The 19,788-nt window shown below is 42.9% G+C and overlaps 1 protein-coding gene across 2 annotated transcripts in view; it reads right to left on the bottom strand.

The window, feature by feature from the left end:
* The window catches only part of LOC141145355 (RNA-binding protein 12B-B-like), a 40,796-nt gene that overhangs the window by 15,520 nt on the left and 5,488 nt on the right, over nucleotides 1-19,788 (bottom strand). Inside the window, exons 2-3 of one of the 2 annotated variants that reach the window (XM_073631957.1) lie at nucleotides 14,965-15,080; nucleotides 3,683-3,752 (exon numbers count right to left, since the gene is read on the bottom strand). The gene's annotated coding sequence lies outside the window, so the exon portion shown is untranslated. The remainder of the gene's footprint in view (nucleotides 1-3,682; nucleotides 3,753-14,964; nucleotides 15,081-19,788) is intronic. The other variant, XM_073631958.1, reaches the window with a different exon arrangement.

The raw sequence follows: 19,788 nt of genomic DNA, 5'->3' as shown, positions 1-19,788 counted from the left end.
TCCCCAGTGCCTTTACCTGACATGCAGCCCTATATCATAATTGACTGTGGAAATTTGCATGTTTTCTTCAGACAGTCGTCTGCATAAATCTCATTGGAACGGCACCAAACAAAAGTTCCAGCATCATCACCTTGCCCAATGCAGATTCGAGATTCATCACTGAATATGACTTTCATCCAATCATTCACAGTCCACGATTGCCTTTCCTTAGCCCATTGTAACCTTGTTTTTTGTGTTTAGGTGTTAGAGATGGCTTTCTTTTAGCTTTTCTGTATGTAAATCCCATTTCCTTTAGGCGGTTTCTTACAGTTCGGTCGCAGATGTTGACTCCAGTTTCCTCCCATTTGTTCCTCATTTGTTTTGTTGTACATTTTCTGTTTTCAAGGCATATTGCTTTAAGTTTTCTGTCTTGACGCTTTGATGTCTTCCTTGGTCTACCAGTATGCTTGCCTTTAACCACCTTCCCATGTTGTTTGTATTTGGTCCAAGTTTTAGACACAGCCGACTGTGAACAACCAACATCTTGTGCAACACTGCGTGATGATTTACCCTCTTTAAGGAATTTGATAATCCTCTCTTTTTTTAATTGACATCTCTGGTGTTGGAGCCATGCTTCATGTCAGTCCACTTGTTGCAACAGCTCTCCAAGGTGTGATCACTCCTTTTTACCTACATACTAACAAGCAGATTTAATCTGATGCAGGTGTTAGTGTTTGTAATGAAAATTTACAGGGTGATGCCATAATTTTTTCCTCAGAATTGGGTGATTCCATAATTTATTCCCTGTGCTTGTTCTATAAATCTAACTGTTTCTGGCCACCACAATTATTTTTCTTGATTTCTTTTAGTGTTTCTTAAAGCCAGAAAGTTGCCATTTGAAATGCCTTTAGTTTTTGGCCATGTCTGTAATCTGTTTTTTTTCTACAACAATAAACAACTGAAAGAACATCCTCAGGGACTGGTGATTCCATAATTTTTGCCAGGGGTTGTAGTGTCAGAAAGGGCTTTGTCTTCAAGTGGTTAGAAGAGTGGGTGATGTGTGACATAAGCTTCTAAATGTTGTGCATAAAATGCTGGGACAGTTCAACCCCCCCCCCCCCCCCCCAAATTACCCCATTTTGGAAAGTAGACACCCCAAGCTATTTGCTGAGAGGTATGTCGAGTCCATGGAATATTTTATATTGTGACACAAGTTGCGGGAAAAAGACAATTTTTTTTTTTTTTTTTGCACAAAGTTGTCACTAAATGATATATTGCTCAAACATGCCATGGGAATATGTGAAATTACACCCTAAAATACATTCTGTAAATTTTTGATTTCACTCCTCACCTCCTATCACAGTTTCGGAGGCCATGGAATGCCCAGATGGCACAACCCCCCCCCCACAAATGACCCCATTTTGGAAAGTAGACACCCCAGGCTATTTGCTGAGAGGTATGGTTTTCGGCCCCGTACGCAGCTAGGCTCCCGAAAAGTCCCACACAGGTGGTATCCCCATACCCAGGAGAATGTATTTTGGGGTGTAATTCCACATATTCCCATGGCATGTTTGAGCAATATATCATTTAGTGACAACTTTGTGCAAAAAGAAAAAAAAAAAAGTTTGTAATTTTCCTGCAACTTGTGGCAAAATATAAAAATTTTCCATGGACTCGAAATGCCTCTCGGCAAATAGCTTGGGGTGTCTACTTTCCAAAATGGGGTCATTTGGGGGGGTTTGTGCCATCTGGGCATTTTATGGCCTTCAAAACTGTGATAGGTAGTGAGGAGTGAAATCAAAAATGTAGGCCCCTAGAAATCCTGAAGGCGGTGATTGGTTTTCGAGGTCCCGTACGCGGCTAGGCTCCCAAAAAGTCCCACACATGTGGTATCCCCGTACTCTGGAGAATCAGCAGAATGTATTTTGGGGTGTAATTCCACATATGCCCATGGCCTGTGTGAGCAATATATCATTTAGTGACAACTTTTTGTAATTTTTTTTTTTGTCACTATTCAATCACTTGGGACAAAAGAAAATTAATATTCAATGGGCTCAACATGCCTCTCAGCAATTTCCTTGGGGTGTCTACTTTAAAAATGCGGTAATTTGGGGGGGGGGGGGGGGGGGGGGGGGGGTTTGTACTGCCCTGCCATTTTAGCACCTCAAGAAATGAGATAGGCAGTCATAAACTAAAAGCTGTGTAAATTCCAGAAAATGTACCCTAGTTTGTAGACGCTATAACTTTTGCGCAAACCAATAAATATACGCTTATTGACATTTTTTTACCAAAGACATGTGGCCGAATACATTTTGGACTAAATGTATGACTAAAATTGAGTTTATTGGATTTTTTATTTCAAAATTTTCGGTCTTTCTGTTTATAGCGCAAAAAATAAAAACAGCAGAGGTGATCAAATACCATCAAAAGAAAGCTCTATTTGTGGGAAGAAAAGGACGCAAATTTCATTTGGGTACAGCATTGCATGACCGCGCAATTAGCAGTTAAAGCGACGCAGTGCCAAATTGTAAAAAGTGCTCTGGTCAGGAAGGGGGTAAATCCTTCCGGGGCTGAAGTGGTTAAAATGAAAAAAAAAAAAAAGAAAAGAATTACTCAATTTTTGGTAAAATGTAAAAGATGATGTTACACCAAGTAAACAGATACCCAACATGTCACGCTTTAAAATTGCGCATGCTTGTGCAAAGACGACAAACAAGGTACATTTTATTATCCATAGGCGACACTTTAAAAGCCTTTACAGATTACCAGTTTAGATTTTACACAGGAGGTCTGGTGCTAGAAATACTGCCCATGATCTGACGTTAGCAGTGATACCTCACATGTGTGGGAAAAATCGCTGTTTGAGTGCGTGTGGGACCCCTACCACGTGCGTTCGCCTTTGCGTGCAAACACACAGGGATGGGGGCACTTTAAAACATTTTTATTATTTTAACACTGCCACCGTAAAAAAATAAAAATAACATTTTTGATCACTTTTATTGCTCTCACAATAATAATGCAAAACATCCCTTTTGACGGCAATATGTATGTGACCGTTACTCTTTATGGAGAGATCTGGGATCCATAAGACCCCAAATCCCTCCTCTGCCCTAGCAATAAATCACACCAAGATCGGTGTTTTTGAATGCTTCGGATTTTTGAAAATGGTGCCGTTGACATTCGGGTAAACCGGAAGTGATGTTAGGTCATCGTTTCTGGGTTACCATAGCCAAACAAAGCTGATCTGGTCTTTGTTCGGCTCTCCTATCAGCCAGTGGAAAGGACAGGAGAGCCCGAAACCATTGCGATAGGCAGCAGTGGGGGTGGGGCGCAGAATGGACATCCCCTGCTGCTCCTTGTAAAAGCAATAGGATTGTTTTCACAAGAGAGCCAAGCACTGGCTCAAAAGAACAGTACCAGCAAGATGCCTGCAGCTTGCAGGCATCATCCTGGCATAACTCCATGACTTCTAGGGACGTACGGGTATGTCATTAGCTGGCAAGTGGTTAAAAAGCCGTAGCAAGGTTACAGTAACAAATTCAACAGTATAGCTTTATTGTAGATTCATATTGAGAACAGTTTTGTTAGTGCACTATAAAATATAGAAAGGTCTGGCTGGACATAGTGCTAGTATAATGGCCGTATGCTAATAGGACTAGCAGTACTCTGGAAAACCACAGGTCATTCATATATGTCTACTCACCTTTGGTTAACAAGTTAGTTTTTCAAAAACAGTCACCTCTATGATTATATTGCCGTCACTTTAGGGAAGACTGTAGGAAAACAAAGAGAAACAGTTAATGCAGTTCAAAGTAAACCAGGAATTCCTCACTTTAAGAACAAAATAAATAAATATATCAGCTACAATATTAAAAGGAGTTGTAAAGTCAGAAGTTTTTTTTTTATCTTAATGCATTCTATGCATTAAGAAAAAAAGCCTTCTGTGTGCAGCAGCCCCCTTAACACTTACCTGAGGTTCCTCGCTGTCCTACGATGTCAATGAATGTCTCAGCCACCAGAGATTCTCCCTCCTGATCGGCTGAGACACAGCAGGTGCACCATTGCCTGCAGCTGCTGTCAAAGTCAGCTGGCCAATCAGGAGAGAGAGGAGGTGGGCCAGGGCTCCGTGTCTGAATAGACACAGGGAGCTGTGACTCAGCTCGGGTGCCCCCATAGCAAGCCGCATGCTGTGGGGGCACAGAACAGGAGGGAGGAGCCAGGATCACAGAAGAGGCACCTGAGAAGAGGAGGATCCAGGCTGCTCTGTGCAAAACCACTGCAATAGAGCAGGTAAGTATAACATGTTTTTTTTTTTTTTTTTTTTCCTATAAAAATAACAAACACGAGACTTTACAATCACTTTATGGGCCCATTCACACCAGTGCAGTCCACTGCAGTGTTTTTAACCTTGTGCACTGTGTTAAGGCAGTCCATTCATATGCACAACAGTCCAAAAATCACACCTGGCACACTTTTGGTAGTGTGTTACTATGTACTGCAACACAGGTGTGTTGTGAAGATGTACTGGGCTTATGCAGACCAAATATGGGTCGAAATCTGAACTAATTTTCTTTCCAAAATCAGAAATTGTGCGTTTTGTGAACCGATGGTGCCACTATTGATTTCTAAATTCAACCAACCAAGCCTTCAATTTCACCTCATGTTGCTACAGAAAATACATTTTCGTGGCCGGGAATCTTTTCTTGCGCTCAAGCGCATTTCTTTTTTGATTATATTTCTCGCACGATTCTCCAATCACTGATTAGAAAATAGTTTGTTTTTCAAAAAAAAAAAAAATTCCTACTTGCCCGATCATATAAATTTGATGGCCGCATGGAATCGCCCATTGCTGTGGCTTACTAATGGTGTGAATTTCAAAAGAAAATTATTGAGGAATTTGACCCATGTATGGCTGGCTTTACATTCACAATAAAAAATGCATCAATGCACATAACAGTGGAGACACAACAAGCAATAAAAACTTGACTTCATTGGTATCCCTTCCTTATTTTATCCAGAACCAAAAATAAAAAAGGGAGACGTTTATCAAGCAAATTAGTGACACAATTGGTGACGGATCAGACTGCCTCTTGTTTACAGTTCTGCAAGTCTGTATTTCTGTTGAGCCAGGAGACAAGTTTATTACTGATGATGTGAAAGATGACATCATCCACCCACCTCTCCACTTCAGTCAATCAGGTGAAGCCTTGCCTTCATGGATAAAAATACAAGGCTTCTTGTGAATGGCTAAGTAAGCAATACAAGAGGCCACAGTACAGTGGATGATGGTGCAGCTCAGTTCCTGATATGAGAACTCTCAAATACTGAAATTGTCCATGGGACTTTTACTCCATTCTTTTACCCGGAGAAGGATTCTATACAGGGCTTTAGGTGCAGGTACTCCCTCCTTCCAAGTCACCCCTTGTCTCCGCCCCCTACCCACCTCCCACTACTGCCCCTTTTAGAGAATACAGAATCACCGATCACGATAGTTACGTACAATAGGTCCCCCATCAACAATAGACCCCTGCAACAAAAACAGGATTTTTATAACAGCTTACCTGTAAAATCCTTTTCTTTGAAGTACATCACGGGACACTGAGCTATAGTAGTTACTATGTGGGTTATAGGCCACCTTTAGGTGATGGACACTGGCACGCCTCAAGACAAAAAAGTGCACTCCCTATATAACCCCTCCCACTACTGGGAGTACCTCAGTTTTGTAGCCAAGCAATACACTTATATACTAAAGAAGGGAGGGATCTCTGTGTCCCGTGATGTACTTCAAAGAAAAGGATTTTACAGGTAAGCTGTTTTAAAAATCCTATTTTCTTATCGTACATCACGGGACACAGAGCAATAGTAGTTACTATGTAGGATGTCCCATAGCAATGGCAACTGAAGGGAGGGAAAGACAACAAAAAGTAGGGCATTAACAGACAAGAGGAGTCATACTGCAGCCTGCAGTACACTGCGCCCAAAGGCGATATCCTCATGACCTTTTACATCAATCTGATAGAATCTGGTAAATGTATGGACTGAAGACCAAGTTGCGGCCTTGCAGATCTGAGCCATGGAGGCCTGGTGATGCACCGCCCAAGAAACACTAACAGCCCTGGTGGAGTGTGCTTTAACATGAAAAGGAGGAATTTTCCTCTTTAAACCATAAGCCGGAACAATCACTTGACGAATCTATTTGGCAATACTAGATTTTGATGCTGCCTGTCCTCTTTTAGGATCATCTGGCAATACAAACAAAACATCAGTTTTGCGAATCTGAGTGGTCACCTTTAAATAGACCTTGACCGCTCTCACTACATCAAGAGAATGTAGCGACCTCTCTTCCACAGACCGAGGTTCTGAAAAAAAAAAAGAAGGTAGAACAGTATCCTGGTTTAAATGAAAACCTGTCACTACTTTTGGTAGGAAACTAGGATGAGGCCGCAATACCACCTTATCCTTATGAATAATCAAATATGGCTCTTTACAAGAAAAAGCCACCACCTCCGATACTCTTCTAGCAGAGCATATAGCAACCAAAAAAGTTACTTTCCTCATCAAGAGGACCGTATAGGCTCAAAAGGCTGTTTTTGTAAAGCCGACAGGACTAAATTCAAATCCCAAGGGTTCAGGGGTGTCCTGACTGGAGGATTAATCCGTGTCACCCCCTGAATAAAGTTACGAACCAGAGAGTGAGAAGCAAGAGGCCGTTGAAAAAATACCGATAGGGCCGAAACCTGGCCTTTGATAGTACTCAGGGTCAGCTCCATCTCCAATCCCATCTTTAGGAATTCAAGGATCCTACCTATGACATATTTCCTGGGGTGCCAAACCCAGGATTAACACCAGGAGACAAACGCCTTCCAAACTCTATAGTATATGACCCTGGAGGCCGGTTTCCTAGCATTAACCAAGGTAGAAACTACTGAAGCTGTCAACCTACGATCTTTTAGAATGTGGGACTCAATAGCCAAACCGTTAAATTTAGCGTTTGTAAGGTAGGATGGAATACCGAACCTTGCGAGAGAAGGTCTGGACTCTGACCCAGTGGTAGGGTCCAAGGGCCCCATACTGCGATCTTTATGATCTCGGCAAACTAAGATCTCCTCGACCACCAGAATCACCTCCTTCCCTTCCTGCTTGATCCTGCGAAGAAGGCGTGGAAGCAGCAGAACAGGAGGAAACGCATAGATCAGTGAAAACTGATCCCATGGAAAGACCAAGGCATCTGTTCTGCATGCCAGCGGATCCCTTGTCCTTGACACAAAGTTGTCGACCTTGTTGAATCTGGACGCAAACAGATCCACGTCCGGAAACCCCCCATCTTTGACATATCGAGAGAAAGATGTCGGGGTGAAGGGACCGTTCTCCCGGAAACAATTTTTGGTGACTCAAGTAGTCCGCCTGCCAATTTTCTATCCCTGAAATGAAAATCGCCGATAGGCAAGGGATGTTGCTTTCTGCCCAAGATAGAACATGATTCACCTCTCTTTGGCTGCACGACTTCTCATGCCCCCTTGGTGATTGATGTAGGCCACAGCCGTGCCATTGTCGGATTGGATCCTGACAGGACAATTTCGTAGTCTGAGCGTCCAGGCCTCTAGGGCCAGAGGTACTGCCCAAATTTCTAGAATATTGATGGGCAAGGTCCTCTCTGATTTTGACCACTTCCCTTGGACAAATGCTTCTTCCAGGACTGCTCCCCAGTCTAGAAGACTGGCATCCGTCGTCACCACCCTCCAGGATACTGGTAGAAAGGATCTCCCCTATTGAAGATTGCTGGATATTAACCAATTGAGGCTCTGACGCACTTCGGGGGATAAGCGTATTGGAAAGTCCAAAGCCTGGCTCTTCTTGTTCCAAGTTGACAGAATACTGTTTTGCAGCAGTCTTGAATGAAACTGCGCATAAGGAATATGCGCAGAAATTGTTAGGAAAGATTGAGGCAAAAGAAGCCACCATCTTTCCTAAGAATTTCATGCAAAGCCGAATAGAAGGATTTTTCTTTGTTTTGACAAGCCGAATCAGTTCCCTTATGGAACTGATCATTTCCTGGGGTAAGAACACCCTCTTCTGAACTGTATCTATGATCAGCCCCAAGTACTGCAATCTCCTTGATGGTTTTAGGAGGATTTCTCTAGGTTGAGAATCCAGCCTAGGAATGGTTTAGGCAGGTTACTGACTGATCTACCAAGAGCAGATCGTCTAAGTAGGCTAGAATCGTTATACCCTGAGCCCTTAACCTGGCTAAAGGAGGGGCCAGGATTTTTGTGAACACTTGAGGTGCAGTAGCCAGGCCGAAAGGCAGAGCTACAAACTGAAAATGACGATTTTCTACCTCGAAGCGCAGAAATTTCTGGTGAGCGGGGAAATTTGGCACATAGAGTTAAGCATCCTTGACGTCGATTGATGCCAGAAATTCTCCTCCTTGTAGGATGGAGACAACTGATCGAATTGACAACATGCAAAAGGAACGGATATTCAAGTTCTGGTTTAGATCCTTGAGATCTAAAATGGGTCTGACCTCTCCATTTGGTTTTGGCACCGTGAAGAGGCTTGAATAAAACCCCGACCCCTGCTCTTCTGTGGGAACCACTGATATCACCTTTTGAGACAAGAGATGATCCAAAGCCAGAAAGAGAGACTTCCTTTTCCCTGGGTCTCTGGGAACGTTTGATCTTAGAAAACGAGGAGACAGGAATTTTCGGAACTCTAGTTTGTAACCTAGAGAAATTGGAGGAAGAAATTCTTTGGATATACTTATCCAGATCATCTCTAAATAACCGTTCACCATGAAATGGGAAACTGGCCAAGAGCCACCAGCCCTAGCATGAGCCGTGAGGCTTGGAGAATAGAATCTTTCATAGCGTCTACTGTGAAACACAATGCTTCTGATATACCGGCCAACTCCTGGGCCTGCTGATCAGGAATAATTTTGAGCACCTCTACAAACTGGTCCTTTAAGGACTGGGACTCCAATCGCTGCCAATGCAGGCTGAATGACTGAACTTGCAAGAGAGATGTTGTTTTTAAAAGAGAAATTCCAACTTCTTATCTGTTGGATCCTTCAACATTTGAGCACTGTCTACAGGACAAGTCAAGTTCTTGTTCACAGAGGATATAGCAGCGTCAATTGCTGGAATCCCCCATTTCTTATAGAATTCTTCCTCCATAGGCTAAAGTATAGAAAACTTTTTAGGAGGAAAAAACTGTTTATCTGGGTGCTCCCACTCAGAATACATAAGCTTCTTTAGCCATAAATGGATAGGAAAAGCATCAACAGATTGGGGAGGCTTTAATGACCCCAAACCAGAGGTGGGCACATCGACTGACTGTGTTACAGGCAGTAAAAAAGTCGAGCGGACCAATTTAGTGAGGGAGTGTACCAATAGTCTCTCCTGTGAGGCCAATACTTCCATCTTAGGATCTTCGGAAGAGAGTCATCAGCCTCTTCCTGATCTTTTGAGAGAATTTCATTATCTCTTGCCCCTTGTTCCTCAGCATGAGGATCCTGAGCAGTGGACGGGGATCTGCTACGCTTAGGCCCACTCTGGAATGCAATTAAAGCATCAATCTTTTGCTCCAAACTTGAAATGGTAGAAAAAAAAACCCCTTAGTGATATACACAGGGGCTGCAGTGTCAAGAGCTGCCGCAACACCAGCCCCCCCTGATGGCTCACTCTGACCGGCCACATCACTCTCAGAGGAGGATGCCATCTTTTTAGAGATGGATCTAGGCTGTCGTGCAACAACAGACCCTCTACAGCCCTTTGAGGTGTTTTTACCCCCCTTCCGCTCATAGCCCGATGCACAAAGCAGAGGTACTTCCAGAAGGAATGCATATACTGCTTCAGCGATAGTCCAGCACAGTTGCTGCTATTAATGCCCAGCCTGATGCAGCAGTAAAATGTGTCAAAGGAAATGCCTGTGTCACCAAACCTCTTAACGCCACCTTCGCTCTTGTGTCCCTCCACAGCCTGCAGTAACACAAATGGTGCTTTTAAAACCTTGCCACCTCATGTTGGACGTCGGAGGACACCAACGCCGCTAAGCCCCGCCCCCATGTTGCCCAGAACTCTTCCCCCTTTCCTTTTAAATTTCAGAAAGCCTTTTCCCGCGCAAGCGGCGGGCTACAGGTCCTCTGGGACCCACGGGATGGAGCAGCATGGTGCGGCGGGGGGGCTTGGATCTGTAACCCGCGAGCGGCGTGCTGATCGCGCCAGTCTTTTTTTTAAAAACGTAAAGCGCTTCTTCCCCCATGAAGAGGGGAAGACCATCAGCACAGGAGGGCGTAGGTGGGGAGAAGAACCCCCCCTCAAGCTTACCGGGAGTCCTGCTTTCTGCCTGGAGAATGAAGCATCTCAGCTCTCCTGACACAGTGTGCTCAGCGTGTGGCGGTGAGTGCTTAATACAGCCCCCAGTGGAGACACATAGGCATGACATCATTTACTGATCTTAAAAGGAGACATTCATAAGGAAATTTTTTTTTTTTTTTAATTCCTTAAAAAGCTCCACTTACCTTTCCCGCCACAGGGTTTTCTGTGGTAAACCAACAGACCCAATCTTCACCCTTCACGGTGGGTTCCATTAAACCTTCAGGAGCCGGGGATCCTCGGGGAAAGCCACTAACCTGGACCTATAATAGCACCTCCGCCAGTAAAACTTTATGGCCTTACTACCAAAAAGTACTGGATACCGGTGTCCAGCTCTCTAAAAAGAGAAGTGTTTACAGGCAAAACCTCGTTTCTTCAGGTACGAGGCCCGGGTACCACTCAATTCGGCCAAAAAAAAAGACACTTTGAATGGATCCGGTCAGCATGGCTACCCCCAGCAAAGATTGCTCCAGAGGAGCTCAGCCAAGCACATCTTTACTTGTGACCAACACCTAGACACTGGCGAAAAAACTGAGATACTCCCAGTAGTGGGAGGGGTTATATAGGGAGTGCACTTTTTTTTGTCTTAGGGCGTGCCAGTGTCCATCACCTGAAGGTGGCCTATAACCCACATAGTAACTACTATAGCTCTGAGTCACGTGCTGTACGATAAGAAATACCCCCCCCCCCCGCCAGCAACAATAGATCTCCCAGCATCGATAGACCCCTCCCTCAAACAGTATCACTCCAGCAATGATTGACCCCCCAGTCACAAGAGATCGCACACCAGCAACAATCGATCCCCAGCAGCCAGCAACAAGAGACCTTCCAACATTTCCCAGCACCCCTTCCCATTATATACATTCAGTGTTGAATGTGCCTGAACTGTATTCCCGCTAAAAGAAAGCCCTGATTTCTATATATATTTTTACATATGTTGTCTGGTTGGTGGATATCCTATAAAATATTATTGTCTCCTGAAGAAGTGTACGTTGCTGCACAAAACACATTGTGTGTGTTAGGATTGCAACTGGCTGCTTCTATATGCATATACATTCACCGGCTACTTTATTAGGTATACCTTGCTAGTACCGGGCTGGACCCCCTGCCTGCCTTCATGGCATAGATTCAACAAGGTGTTGGAAACATTCCTCAGAGATTTTGGTCCATATTGACATGATAACATCACATAGTTGCTGCAGATTTGTCGGCTGCACATCCATGATGCAAAATTGCCCATTCCACCACATGCCAAAGGTGCTCTATTAGATTGAGATCTGGTGGCTGTGGAGACCATTGGAGTACAGTGACCTCATTGTCATGTTTAAGAAACCAGTGGTGAGATGATCTGAGCTTTGTGATATGGTGCATTATCCTGCTGGAAGGAGCCATCAGAAGATGAGTACACTGTAGTCATAAAGGGATGGTCAGCAACAATACTCAGGTAGGCCGTGGCATTTAAACGATGCTCAATTGGTACTAAGGGGCCCAAAGCGTGCCAAGAAAATATCCCCCACACCATTTAGCCACCATCCCCAGCCTGAACTGTTGATACAAGGCAGGATGGATCCATGCTTTCATGTGGTTTACACTAAATTCTGACCCTACCATCTGAAATCGAGACTCATCGGACCAGGCAACGTTTTTCCAATCTTCTATTGTCTAATTTTAGCGAGTCTGTGCGACTTGTAGCCTCAGTTTCCTGTTCTTAGCTGACAGGAGTGTCCTGCTGCTGTAGCCCATCTGCATCAAGGTTCGATGTGTTGTGGGTTCAGAGATGGTATTCTGTATACCTTGGTTGTAATGAGTGGTTATTTGAGTTACTGTTGCCTTTCTATCATCTCAAATCAGTCTGCCCATTTTCCTCCGACATCAACAAGGCATTTTTGTCCACAAACCTGCCGCTCACTGGATATTTTCTCTTTTTCAGACCATTCTCTGTAAACCCGAGAGATAGTTGTGTGTGAAAATCTCAGTAGATCAGCAGTTTTTGAAATACTCAGACCAGCCAGTCTGGCACCAACAACCATGCCACGTTCCAAGTCACTTAAATCCCCTTTCTTCCCCATTCTAATGCTCGGAACTTTAGCAGGTCATCTTCACCACGTCTAGATGTCTATAAGCTATGAGTTGCTGCCATGTGATTGGCCGATTAGCAATTTGTGTTACCAAGCAATTGAAAAGGTGTACCTAATAAAGTGGCCGGTGAATAAGTAATTTTAGTATGATTTTAATCATATATTTGAATTAAAAACTCAAGTTTTTTAAGAATGTTCTGACTTGTTACTTAGTGCAACTCTTGTAAAAGTCGTATGGGCAATTTCAGTGTTTGAGAGTTCTTGTGATTGGCTGAGTGCTCAGCCTAATTGTGTTCCAGCAGCAGACGGGAGGCCCCCATACTTCTGGCAGAACACAGTGCTGCATACTGGATGTAGCTGATGCTGCGGTCACATTCTGGGCCCATACCCATAAACAATTGGGCATTATGTAGCAACAAAAACATATACAGGGGCACCAGGGTGATCGCTGTGGAGGTGAGAAAAAAAGTGGTCGGGGTGGGCTTTAAACAGACCCCATTACTTTGCCATGAATAGCCTTTACCATAGATTTTGAGTATAGGTTATGACCTTGTAACCATTCTCAGTCAAGTAAACTGATATGATAGTGAACCATAAAGGCAACATACACTTTATAGAAAAAAATATGTAGCCCCTTCGAGGAAGGCTATTAAAAGGATAATTAGTGTCAAGGAGCAAGGTTTATGGCAACCTCCATTCATCGCTCCAAACAGGTGTACTTTAAGATCATATTTAGTTCACATCACAAAGGCTGCCCAAAAAAACAGAACACAATATTAACCACTTACCTACTGAGCACCTTCACCCCCTTTCTGCCTAGGCCAATTTTCTGCGCTGTCACACTTTGAGTGACAATTGCAGTTATGCAATACCTAAATTAAATGTATATTTTTTGAGACAGATAGAGCTTTCTTTTGGTGGTATTTAACCGCTTGCCAGCCGTATACTGTATATATAGGGCAGCAAGGTGGCTCTCCTATGCAAAATCATGTACCTGTACGTGAGTCTGCATTTCTGGGTCTGGAGCAAACGTGCCGCCGGTGACCCGCTCCCGTTGTGATTGGACATAGCGGGAGCCAATCAGCGGACACAATGTCCGCCAGGACCCACCGATCGTTCGGGACACAAACAAGGCAGGTCACCGTTCTGTGAGAAGGGAAGGTTGTGATTCTACAAAGCAGGAACACAAATCTGCCTTCCCATAGTACAAGCACCTCCCACACAGTTAGCAAGCACTCCCTAGGCACACATTCAACCCTTTGATCGTCCCTGATGTTAACCCCTTCCCAGCCAGTGTCAATGCCAGGACAGTGAACAGTTTTTAGCACTGACCACTGCATTAGTGTCAATGGTCCCCAAAAAGTGTCACTTAGTTTCCAATTTGGCCCCTGCAATGTAGCAGTTCTGCTATAAGTCGCTGATTGCTGCCATTACTAGTATAAAAAATATTTTTTTTTTTTGAAATTCCCTAAATCTATCCCATAGTTTGTAGACGCTATAACTTTTGCGCAAACCAATCAATATGGGCTTATTGGGATTTCTTTTTAAAGAAAAACATGTAGCAGAATACATATTGGCTTAAACTGATGAAGAAATTAGATTTTTTCCCCATTTTTTTTTATTTGATATGTTTAGTAGCCGAAAGTAACTTTTTAAAATTTTTTTCAAAATTGTAGGTAATTTTTTTGTTTATAGCGCAAAAAATAAAAACCGCAGAAGTGATCAAATACCACTAAAAGAAAGCTATTTGTGGGGAAAAAAAAAGGACATAAATAATTTTATTTAGGTACAGCGTCGCACAACCACGCAATTGTCAATTAAAGTAACCCAGTGCTGTATCGCAAAAAATGGCATGGCCAGGAAGAGGGGGGTAAACCTTTCGGAGGGCAAGTAGTTAATCACCACTGGGTTTTTTTTTCCTAAACAAAAAAATACTGAAAATGAAAAGAATAAAAAAACAAAACAAAAAAAAAAAAAACACACACCACAAGAAAAAAAAAAACAAAAAACACACCACCTTTTTCTTAGTTTGTTATAAATTTTGCAAATAAGTAATTTTTCTTCTTCACTGATGTGCGCTGATGAGGCTGCACTGATGTTCAGTGCCCCGATCATCAGTGTAAATGTCCCCTGTCACAGGACAGCCAGTTATCGGCTCTCCTTTCCTCACACACACAGTGACAGCACTGAGGAAAGGAAATGCCGATAACCAGCATTTTTTTTTTACATGGGAAGAGCTGTGATTTGACACAGCTGTTCACATGGTAAAGGGCTGCTGTGATTGGCCCTTTACCTCGATCTGTGATCAGCTGTGTCCAATGGACACAGCAATCACAGACCGTGCAGAGGGGGGGGTTCTGGGAGAACGTCAATAGATGCCCTCCCAGAACTGGACGACCAGGCTGTAGCTGTGTTTCGGCTACAGCCCAATCGGAAAGTGGTTAATAATCTAAGCTTAACATGAGTTAATTAGTCAATGTAGGGGCCAACAACCATTATGTAGTGAGCAATCACAGGTTGTAAGTTCTTCTTACCAGTTACAGATGTTCACCATACTGGAACACCACTGCAGCCAATAAAGGTTTGTTCCCTCTTCTCCACAGAAAACAGAACAATGTCTCTCCTGCACAAGCCACAACCTGAAAAAAACCTGGTGGGGTAGAAAAAGCAAGAAGGTCTGTGATTACACTGAGGATGGGCAGATTTATCACCAGATTTTATAGAATTTAATTGTGTGCTCTCTTATGTTGTGTCTCTTAGAGACATAACTTTTGGCTAGTAATACACTTCGGAAACTAACATATTCCCCAAAGCTAGGTTTACACTGCTTTGATCCAATCTGCAGTGTAATTACGTGATGCGACTTGGATACAATTTCAAAGTGGTCTGCATATTCTACGGGCCAAAATCATGCCAAAGCTATACAGGAACCTTTTCCAAAAATCACACTGCTGAGTTGCACCGATGTGAATGGGCACCATTGAAAACAATGTGATTTCCATTGTCATGCGATTCTGACCAACTCAAGTTGCATCTGAAATCCCACTATGTGAACCGAGCCTATTGATTTGCTATTGAGTTGATGGATAAACCGATTGTGAACAAATACCACCTTGTGGAGAAACAGATTCTACAAGCCATGGCTTTCATCTGACATACTCAATTCTCACACCTAGAGCAGCCCCTATAAACCCCAACCACATCCCCCCACCCCCCGAGCGTTTCAAAGTTTTGTTTTTTTAACCGCTATTTGGTCACGTTTTGTTCAGGTCACCAATGTGAAATGCAGAAAAACGCTGTGTTTTTCAGGCGTTTTGCTTCAGGTGACAAAACGCTCAGATGTGAACAGGTGCCATTGAAATGAATAGGATTTTGCTTGTTGGGCGTTTTTCAGGTGTTTTACGAGCGTTTTACGAGCTGAAAACGCTCAGGTGTGAATGCAGTCTAACTAAAGGCAAAACTTTTTTTGGTTTGGATAAAGTGGAGCACCTGTCTTTTTTTTTTTTTTTCCCTTGCCCATGTCCCTTTTAGACCCCTTTCACACTGGCAGCTCCCAACCGTTAGCACTAAAGCACTGCTCATTTTTGCAATGCTTTTCGGCCACTAGCGTGGCGCTTTTTTTGCCAAAAAAAAAAAAAAAGTTCAGTTTTCAGGCGCTTTGCAATGGCCAGGGCATTTTGGGAGCCCTATTTACAGCCCTCCCAAATCGCCCCAAAGATGGTGCTTGCGGGACTTTTCGTAACGTCCCGCCTCGCGCATGCACAGTAGGGACCCAATGTAAAGCCGTAATGCTGCACTGCCAGGTTCCCTTACCCGCAATGGCGGCAGCAGCACCCTACAGCTGATGGAAACATCAGCTGTGGTGCCGACATCACAGGACTCCAGGACCGGATAAGTGTCCCATTATTAAAAGGCAGCAGCTGCAGTATATATGTGTAGCTGCTGGCTTTTAATTTTTGCAGGGGTGGGTGGACCCCCTGATAGAATGGGGATCTGCTTTTACATTGGCATATCCCCGTAAAGAGGAGGGTCTCCTCTTTAACCACTTGCTGACCAGCCACCGCAGTTATACTGCGGCAGATCGGCTCTATTGTGCGAATCGCCATACTGGTACGGCGCTTCGTGTAATAGATACATTGGGTGCCGGAGCCGATGCGCGTAGCCAGCGGCCGCTCCACAGAGAGGTTCTATCAGAGGAGTGCAGTGTGATCCTCTGTTCCTAGCAATTAGTAACAGCGATCTCTGTAATCCCAGGCAGTACACCCCCCCCCCCCCCCCGTTAGAAACACCTCCCTAGGACACACTTAACTGTATAAATTACACTGGCAGGGAAGGGGTTATCAGTGCATTTTTATAATCACTGTATAAATATCACTGGTCCCAAAAAAAAAAAAATAAATAAAAAAATAAAGTGTCAAAAGTGTCCAATCTGTCTTCCGCAATCCCGTTAAAAATCGCTACTAAATAAAAAAAAAAACAAATTAAATGCCATAAATCTATCCCCTAATTTGTAGACGCTATAAGTTTTGCGCAAATCAATATACGCTTATTGTGATTTTTTTTGCCAAAAAATATGTAGAATACATATTGGCCTAAAAACTGATGAAGAAATTTGTTTTACTTTTTTTTGGGGGGTGGGGATATTTATTATAACAAAAAGTAAAAAAATACAGGTTTTTTTTTTCCAAATTGTCGGTCTGTTTATAGCACAAAAAATTAAAAACCGCAGAAGTGATCAAATACCACCAAAAGAAAGCTCTATTTGTGGGAGGCAAAAAAAGGACATCAATTTTGTTTGAGTACAACATCGCACGACTGCTCAATTGTCAGTTAAAGCGACGCAGTGCTGTAGATCTCAAAAAACGGCCTGGTCATTAAAAGGGGGTAAATCCTTACGAGGCTGAAGTGGTTAAGGATAGCCATCCCCCTTTTTCAAGAGACCAAAAGTAATTGGACAATTGAATCAAAAGCAGTTTCATGGCCAGGTGTGGGCAACTCCTTTATTTCTTCACCAATTAAGCAGGTAAAAAGGTCTGGAGTCGATTCGATAGATGTCTGCGGATTTTCGGATCGTTAGTACGGTGCTTTCGACCGCCGAATTCACTTTTTCGTCAGACAAAAGCTAGATGTGCAGACTATAAAATTTGTCGGATGTGAACTCAACGTCTGATTTTCGGATGGTCAGTACAGAAATTGGCACACAAAAGTTGAAAGTAAAAACACGAATGATTGGAATCAAGGAACAACTGGGAAGAGTTCGGTCTTGTTAACTACTGTTCGTAATCTAGAATTAACATTCGTGACGCGGCAATTGATGAAATGTCGAAATACAGCGCACATTCTCATCATCTTTAATGGGATAATAATGAAGCTGCTTTACTGGTGATACTGATGTAGTTATTCCAAACTTATTTTAAAAGGCATTTGTTTTGTACGGATATAAATAATAATATTATGGTTGTTTGATTTTTTTGGGAAGTTACCACAACACCATTATCCTGTAGTTTTTAAGATCAAAAATACAACTATGTTGGTGTCCCTTGTTAGTTTTTCATTGTGTTGTTTTTAATATAACTGCCTATTCCCAAACTGTCATTTGAAGAAAAACACATAGCCAAGTATTACAATACACAATTTTTTTTATTGTGCAGAAAAAAAAAAAAAAAAAAAAAAAAAAAAAAAAAAAAAAAAAAAAAAAAAAACAGAAATTAGAGATGCTATCTGCCAGCCAAATAAAAATAACTTAATAAAAAAAGTGCGAATCAACACTCACCAAGCTTCTAACATGAAATTAGCAGAAGGGGCCCAAAGGGTGGCGCTTGAGAAATGAACTTTCCCTTTGTACGTCACTACGTTCGTGTTTGTTGAACGACAATTTGCGGATAGTTCGTATGCTAGACAAAATCCTGCACACGCGCTTTTGACAAAAATCAGACGCTCGGTCGTACAACAATCAAACCATGTGTACGAGGCTGAAGTATGGTTTTTGCATTTGGAATTTATTGCTGTGAACCTACATCAGGTGTTCAAAGGAGCTGTTCATCCAAGTGAAACAGGCCATTTGTAAGGCTTCAAAAATGAAACAAATTCATCGGAGAGATAGCAGCAACGTTAGTAGTGGCCAAATCAACAGTTTGGTACCGTGTTTCCCCGAAAATAAGACACCGTCTTATATTTATTTTTCCTCAAGAAAACACACTATGGCTTATTTTCAGGGGGTGTCTTATTTTTATTAAGTATGGTACAACAATCAGCATTTATTCAATTACAGTTAAGTCGTCTTCTTCTGGAACATCGTCATAACTCTGCAAACTTGGAATTCCATCCTGAATTTCTTGCGACTCCATTTCCTTTAGAACCATTGGCCCCAATCTTTCATGTCGAGAAATAGAGCTCTCATGAAATGAGCAGCTCTTATCCATGTAACCTGCTCGGAGTGCATTGGCAACAACACTGTCAGTGATTTTATCCCATGAATTCTTCACCCAAATCACGACCTCTTGCAGGCTAGGTTTCACAAAGTTTCCACGCTGATTTCTTGTCATTCTATTTTCAATGTAGTCGTTAATTTCCATACGCAAATGGTCTTTGAATGGCTTGTTTATTGCAATATCAAGAGTCTGCAGATAGGCAGTCATTCCAGCAGGAATCATTATTTGATCTATTCTTCTCTCTGCAAGGAAGTTCTTCATGTCTTTAGCACGGTGAGTGCTGGCTGAATCCCAGACTAGCAGACCTCTTTGGCCACCTCGCAAAACAAGTGGCAGCATTAAATCAAGCCACTTCCTTATAACTGCTTGTGTGCACCAGGCTTTTTCGCTTTCAAGAACATAAATGCCAGAAACACGTTCAATCTTATCTTTCTTTCCCTTACTGATGATAACAGGTGTGGCTTTCGTTCCATCCAGACGAATTGCCAAAATACAGGTAACACGTGAACTTTCGTGACCAGTGGAGGGAACGTAGATTGAGGAGGCACCCCTCTGTTCAATTGTCGTTTGGGCTCCTTGACCCATAAACACTGCAGTTTCATCCATAGCAATCATGTTGCAAAGTTGGTATTTAGAAAAGTCGATGCCATCAACAAAGGACTTGAATGCAAGTGCTCGCTTAATAACTTCAGCATCTTCCAACTTAAACAGTGTTGTTGATTTTCTGAGAGACAGTTCATATCGCTGAAGGAAGCCATCCAGCCAGTGTTGTGATGCTTTGAATTCTGGGGATATGTCGAATTGTGGTGCCATTGCAAGGGCAAATGCTTGAATATCAGCCCTGCGCACAACCAAAGCCTTTGCTCTCCTGTCAGCAACCCATTCACTGATCATGTCTTCCAGCTCAGGAAATAAAGGTTGCCAACC

This window comes from Aquarana catesbeiana, linkage group LG05, assembly GCF_042186555.1.
Source record: "Aquarana catesbeiana isolate 2022-GZ linkage group LG05, ASM4218655v1, whole genome shotgun sequence".
NCBI lineage: Eukaryota > Metazoa > Chordata > Amphibia > Anura > Ranidae > Aquarana > Aquarana catesbeiana.
The sequence above is the reverse complement of the archived record's forward strand: the minus strand, read 5'-3'. Positions and strand labels throughout refer to the sequence as shown.